Source organism: Eschscholzia californica, unplaced genomic scaffold (genome assembly GCF_041429995.1).
Source record: "Eschscholzia californica isolate CP2 unplaced genomic scaffold, dmEscCali1.0.p SCAF_5, whole genome shotgun sequence".
Lineage (NCBI taxonomy): Eukaryota > Viridiplantae > Streptophyta > Magnoliopsida > Ranunculales > Papaveraceae > Eschscholzia > Eschscholzia californica.
This window is the reverse complement of record NW_028238472.1, coordinates 31,533,180-31,539,971: the sequence shown is the minus strand read 5'-3', so window position 1 is coordinate 31,539,971 and position 6,792 is coordinate 31,533,180. Positions and strand designations below refer to the sequence as shown.

The window sequence follows — 6,792 nt, the reverse complement described above, 5'->3', positions numbered from 1 at the left end:
GTACTTGAGAAGGACTAAGGATCACTTCTTGGTGTATGGCGGGAAAGACGACTAATCGTGGAAGGCCATGTGGATGCGAGCTTCCAAACGGACAGAGATGATTTCCGATCGCAGTCGGGATATGTCTTTTGTCTAAACGGAGGAGCAGTAAGCTGGAAGAGCTCAAAGCAGACTACTGTAGCAGACTCTACCACAGAAGCAGAATACCTTGCCGCTTCGGAAGCAGCGAAGGAAGGAGTTTGGATAAAGAAGTTTATCTCCGAACTTGGTGTAGTTCCTAGCATAGAGAATGGGGTTACTCTGTATTGTGACAACAATGGAGCTATCGCCCAGGCTAAGGAACCAAGGGCACACCAGAAATCCAAACATATCCTAAGGAAGTACCACGTGATTAGGGAAATCACTGAGCGAAAGGATGTGGTCATTTGCAAAGTCGATACGGACGACAACGTTGCCGATCCGTTAACTAAACCACTGCCTCAGCCCAAGTATGAGAGTCATAGAAGGGGCATAGGTATAAAGCGCATCGATGAATGGCTTTAAGTTGTAATTGGATTAATGAAAAGGGGTTTTCATGTAATCAATTAGCTACATTCAATAAAAAGAAATAAAGTAGTTATTTCTGTCGTTAAATAATGGTTTAGTGTTTAATGACGGTCCAAAAATAATGAGGAATTCCTGGTGGGTTTATCAGATACGTGATCTGGTAAATGGAACCCTACTAAGTGAACGTGGAATAGATTCATTATTGAGTCCCTAGTCCAGGTCATTGCATGGACAACAATGACTTAAGAAGACTAGCATGGGAATTGACTGATAGCGCAGTTCCATGGGCTATAGGAATATGGTATTTAAGTCAATTACATGGATGTAGATTGGGGAATCTACATTGGATTAACCCAAAGATGAGAGTTTTTTCAAGAAGTTGAAAAAGGCGTCACAAACTCTCATAGGCAAGATTGGAGAGATTCCGTAAACATGAGTGCTCCACTCATCTTATGTAAGGAATGTCGAACTTTGGTACTGTCAAACGCCGCGCCGTAAAAGGAGGTTATAAAGGCAGCATACTGGGGGAGACAGGATAGACATGAAGTTAAGTGGGAGTACAAGACTGGATGATGTCCTCCTATTAAGTTAGGAATAAGTATCTCCGGGCCACTTGAGGAGAAGCAACTGTGAAATGTGTGGCCGCACTCAAATGGATTAAGAGTTAATCATTTGATTTGACAGTTGTTCTCTGGATCAAGAAAGTCTGAAACGTGTGACGTATCAGATGGGATACTAAGCGACATGGGAATCGAGCATTGCACTTGTTCTAAGTACAAGTGGGAGACTGAAGGATTTATCCGTTCGGTCTGAAGGAGATGTCCTTCCGAAGGAGTGTCCTTCGACCAAGGTGGCAATGCGATCAATTTGTCAGTTAGGATAACGATGACCACACGTAAAGATCATCCAGTCCGGTCCAATTAGGGGTCGTAATGCTTTGCTAGAAGCCAACTACGATCATCGGATCAAGGAGTTGATTCGAGGCTAACATAGACCGGATCCTACAACGGGTTACACATAAGAGTGGTAACTTGATCGGAGAGATTTGACTAGACGGGAACAGGCTAAAGTTGGATGGGATTCAACTGGAAAGGCCGAAAGGGTCCGAATGGAGATTCGGGACAAGATAGAAAGGAGGCTCTTTGGGCCGGCCATGAGATGGCCGACCAGAGTAAGTGGGCCGGCCATATAAGGCCCATAGTGGGCTGCCCTGGCCGGCCACACTTAAGGGGATTGTCAAAATACCCCAAAAAGGGTATTTTGGTAATTATCTTTTCTGTGACCCAGAAAATAGAAAACCTAATCTGAATGAGATTCTAATTAGGGTTTGTCTATATATTGGGTCAGTTGAGAACAGAAAAGGGGTGGATTTTTCTCTAAGGAAAATTATACAGCTCTCTCTCTCTCTCTGAATATACAGCTATTGGAGAGAGAGGAATGTAGAGAGAAAGTTCCCATTCTATCAATCTAGTCAAGAAGAAGAGTTCATCTCAACCTTCTACTAAGTCCTAGCAGTCTGAAAGGAAGGGAGATCAAGTCTATTCACTCGGTGTCTCAAGTAGAGGAGCTACAGTTGGAGCTCTCGATCTTTGCATGCGATTGGAATGGTTCGAGGGAAAAACGCGTTAAGGTATTTATCCCTCTCTAGTTCATTGATTAGTTTATGCATAATCGATCCTGGGCAATCTAGTGTTAAACATGAGATGTTTGAGATTCCGCTTACAACACTAGGTAGTGTATAGGATACACAAAACCCTACAGTTTCTAGTTCTGACTCAGTCATACTTAAGCAAGTGTCTTCACAACCTGAGAGTAAGATAATGTCATCACCTGATGCAACTGCTGCAACATTATCTTGTTTTTCATCATCCTTTTGTTTACTTTCTTTGGTTTATTCCTGCATTCACTCTTGTAATGACCCATTTTTCCACAACCAAAATATTTAACTCCTTTCTTTGGTTTTGATCTCCCCCTTGACTTATCACGGTTATTAGGTTTTTTTACTTTTACCTCTCCCCCATCTTTCTGTAACAAGTGCTTCTGAATGAGACTCATGTGACTATGATTTCATTCTTGTTTCTTCACTCAACAAACTACATGTTACGTGATTCATACGCATTATTCCGTCAGGAGCATAATTGCTAAGAGACACCACCAATGTCTCCCAACTATCTGGTAAAGAATTTAGAAGAAGTAAGGCCCGCAACTTATCATCTAAAACTAACTTCATTGCAGAAAGATAATTTACTAGACCTTTCATCTCATTCAAGTGTTGAGCTATTGAGGTTTCTTCTCTATATTGTAATTTTCCTAGCTTTCTGAACAAGTAAGCCTTTTTGACAGTTGTCTTCTGATCATATAATTCTTCTAATTTCCTCCATAGACTAAAAGCGGAAGTCTCCATCGATACATGATGAAAAACACTAGGTTCTACCTATTGTCGAATAAATCCAACAACCTTTCGATCTAATACCTTCCAGTCTTCTTCATCCATCTTCATCGGTTTTGTACCGTGATTTTCAATTGGTGCAGCTAGGTGTTTGCAGTATAACAAATCTTCCATTTTTGCTTTCAACATAAAATAGTTTTCTCCATCTAAACTAATCATGCGATTAGTATTCACTTTCATATTTCTGAACAATAAATCCAACCTGAGCTCCGGTATCACCTGTTTGGAAAAATAACCTAATTAACTTGTTCAGGAATATGAAGATAAACGATGCGAAAGTAACAGTAGAGACACCAATATTATTTAACGTGGCAAAAAACCCCTCCCCACTATAATAATAATAATGGTTACACAATTCTTCCCTAAAGCAATAGGGGATTAACTATTTCTTCAAGATGTGTAGAAACACTATTGAATAACAATTCTTCACCAAAACTATGGTGGATAAACTGAACAAAGAAAACAAGTAAATAGAAATCTCTTACTCCTTAGGATTTGAACAAATCTTAGATTACCAAAGGTTGAGGAAGATAACCACAAACTAAATTTCTTCACAAGATTAGTAATCTTCTTTTCTTCAAACCAATATTCTTCTCTTTCAATCTCTCTTGAAAGAACCACTTCAGAAATCTCTCTTTCTCTGACTTCTCTTTGTTCTAAAAGTTGTGAATAATTCGTACCTTTCATTCCCTTTTATAATGATAAATAGGGAGGTTTAAATAGAAATAGGAATTCCTTTTTAGACTAAGGGAAATCATATTTCAACTTGGAGTCCTTTTATTATAAGGAGGGACCCCAACAAGATGGGTATCACCTAAGAAATATTTTTAAAATTACTTTTTCAATTTGAACTTCGAAGATGAGAAATTTTTTTTTGGAAACTCGTAACTTCATTAAAAGCCAAATCTAATAAGAGTACATACAAAATGTTAATAAGAGTACTAATCGAAATACTAAGACCTATACAAGGACTAGATTGAACAGTTTAAAAGTACTTGATCCAATACTGAGTGGGCCAATAAATGGGCCTCAGAATTGGACTCTCGCGGGCAGAACTGAAGTACCCTTAAACGAGACCGATTGATAGTTGCCTTAGCTTCCAAAATGAACGGTCGGATTCTCCAAAGTAAATCATCTCCACCGACGTCTGTTAACACCTGGCAGTCCCCTTCATATATTAGTGAAGGAAATCCTAGTTGTTGTCCCATTTCTATTGCCAAGAGACAAGCTTTTGCTTCCGACACTAAACTTGAGGATGCTTCAATTCATCGAACTTGGTGGTTTATCTCCTCCGATCAATGATTTCGAATAATGGCTGCTATAGCTGCTCCTTTTTGAGTAAAGGCCCCATCAAAGTTAATCTTTAATACACCTTCTAGAGGGGGAGTCCAGTTGAGATTATGTAAATTAAGATTAAAATTTGTAGAACCGTTGGTGAATCCCTGTGCTTGATGAATTATGGAGCTTATATTGATTTGGTCTTGTCTAGAGTAAAGAGCATTCCTGGCTTTCCAGTAAAACCATAGTAGGTATGCAGAAAACACCACTCTTCTCTCCTTTTTCCTATTTAAAATAAGATCTTTAATAAGGTCAACTGGGTTGTTGTAGGTGATGAAGTCCTCTGCTCGTTCTGCAGCAGCACAAAGCTCACGACATTTGTTACATGATCCGAATAGATGTAATGATGATTCTGCATCTTGAAAACATAACTTGCATGTGGAACCTACCATCAAATTCCCTCTGTGAAAACTATCCAGAAGAGGTAAACCTTTGTTAATCAATTTCGATAGGAAAATTTGTATCTTTAGTTCCACCCCTTTCAAATGCCAACAGTTAGACCAAGGGAAACCAGATCCACCTATTTCATTTCTGATTTGTGGAGTTATCTGTCTGTAATAGGATTTGGGTGAGAATTTTCCCTTCTCATTAGGGGTCCATAACAATGTATCAATCTGCTGAAATCTGGTGAGAGGGATTTCTCTTCTGGTTAAGTTAGAGAGGGAGAAACTATCAAAAGTTTGTGTTTGAACTAATTTATATTAGATTGGACTTTATTAGTTGGGCTTCCTTTAAGAAAAAAATTATGTCAGTCACCTCTATCGCCTCAAATTGACTAGCACTTCCCCTAGTCAACTGAGCCGCTCGCATAAGCAAGACCTGAGCAAACAAAGGGAACCCACAACCAAGCGAGTTTACCACCTTGCTAATCTTTGTGGCTTGCTTGCCTAGGCTCGCCTTTGATAACATCTATACAAAAAAATAGAACGGAAAAATAACTCTAGGGCGGAGCCACCACTTTTGCTGGTAGTAAGTGGTTTCGAGGGTGGTTGTTGGAGGTTACAACGGTTTTCAATTTGAATTTTCTGTTTTTTCTTCAACATTGTCTCTCTTTAGGAGAATTTCATTTTTTGAGATTCATTCTCTTTTCATTTTCATTTTGCTTTACCTCATTTTCTCTTTTCTTTAACATTATCTATCACAATGGGCGCACAACACTTGCAATTTGTTGAACAATTTGCTGCATTGAGGATGGATGAAGGCCTGATGGTGGAGGCTGAGGGTCAACATTTGATTGGTCCTCACTCCGATCACAAGAAAATGGAGTAATCAAATTTCTTAGTGCGGAAAAGTCAGACATCGCCAAGCCATGATTAGGCCATCTCGAGTCCTTCATGGTCTTAACAAATTTGTTCTCATGGACGTCACCGACAATAATTTCTTATCAGATTTATGATTACCACAGAACTTAGTCTTGCCATCGATAGTTCTCTGTGTGTGGTAGCGGATGAATTAATTATTTTGAACGAGTGCAATGTTTCTATTGATCCGGGATACCATTCCTTTGATTCGACCATATTTTGCTTTCAAATGCATGCTATACCAATCGGACATTTGAACAGTACTACGGTGAACAGACTTGTGGCTTTTCTAGGGCAATCCAATCCTACAACAAAGGAAGATGCCGGAAAATGGAGTGTATACGACAGTGTTAAAATTAAGGTTAACACTAAAAAAACCTTCCCCAACGCTCGAACCTTCGCTATATAACACCCAACTAATTTCTGTTGAATTACAATTTGAGCGCCTACCTAGGTTTTGTGTTTCTTGTGGCATAAATGGACATACAATTAAGTTTTGTCCGATCATTCTTCAATTTTAGAATCTCTTGAAATGGAATCTCAATGAAGAACAAAAGTCCATGGTACTTAAAGCAATGGAACTTAAATATCGATATCCTTTCAAAATCTCGTTTAGCGTTCGTGGAATCAACCGTGAACTTGAATCTTTCATGCCTATGGACATTTAAATGACCAGCTCATTCAGGGCCACGTAAAATACTTCTCGTTCAGACAGGAATACACAACCAAACCTAGAGTCCATCACTAATAATATTGGCGATTTACTAGACTCCCTGACCCAGGCAAAAATAATTTAAGGTAATACAGGCATATGGTAATACGAGAAGAGTCATGACTCAGGGCCATCTAACTCATACAGAACTGGTGCAGTTTGAGGAGCGAACGAGAAGAAGTTACAAATGTTTCGCTAAGCACACGCCTACAGATATGGATTTTGAACAGGATGCGGTTTCCCTAAAGCCCCCTACGGAATGAGTTGTCTTTCGTGGAATTTTCGGGGACTAGGGAACACCTCGACAAGAGAAACACTCAAACAGTTCCTTCGACAACTAAGCCCTCTTTGGGCTTTTTATCTGAAACTCGTAATACTTCTTTGCTATGATTTCTTAACTTTAACTATGCAGGTTTTGATAATATCTTTCAGTTTCCATCTCAAGG

At 39.3% G+C, this 6,792-nt stretch overlaps 1 long non-coding RNA gene across 1 annotated transcript; it reads left to right on the top strand.

Annotated features, from left to right (window-relative positions):
* Positions 1-4,201: 4,201 nt before the first annotated feature.
* On the top strand, positions 4,202-6,178 carry LOC147538600 (uncharacterized). Its single transcript, XR_015225646.1, has 2 exons — positions 4,202-4,524; positions 4,604-6,178. It is a non-coding gene; the product is annotated as an uncharacterized LOC147538600 (long non-coding RNA).
* The last annotated feature ends 614 nt before the right edge of the window (positions 6,179-6,792 follow it).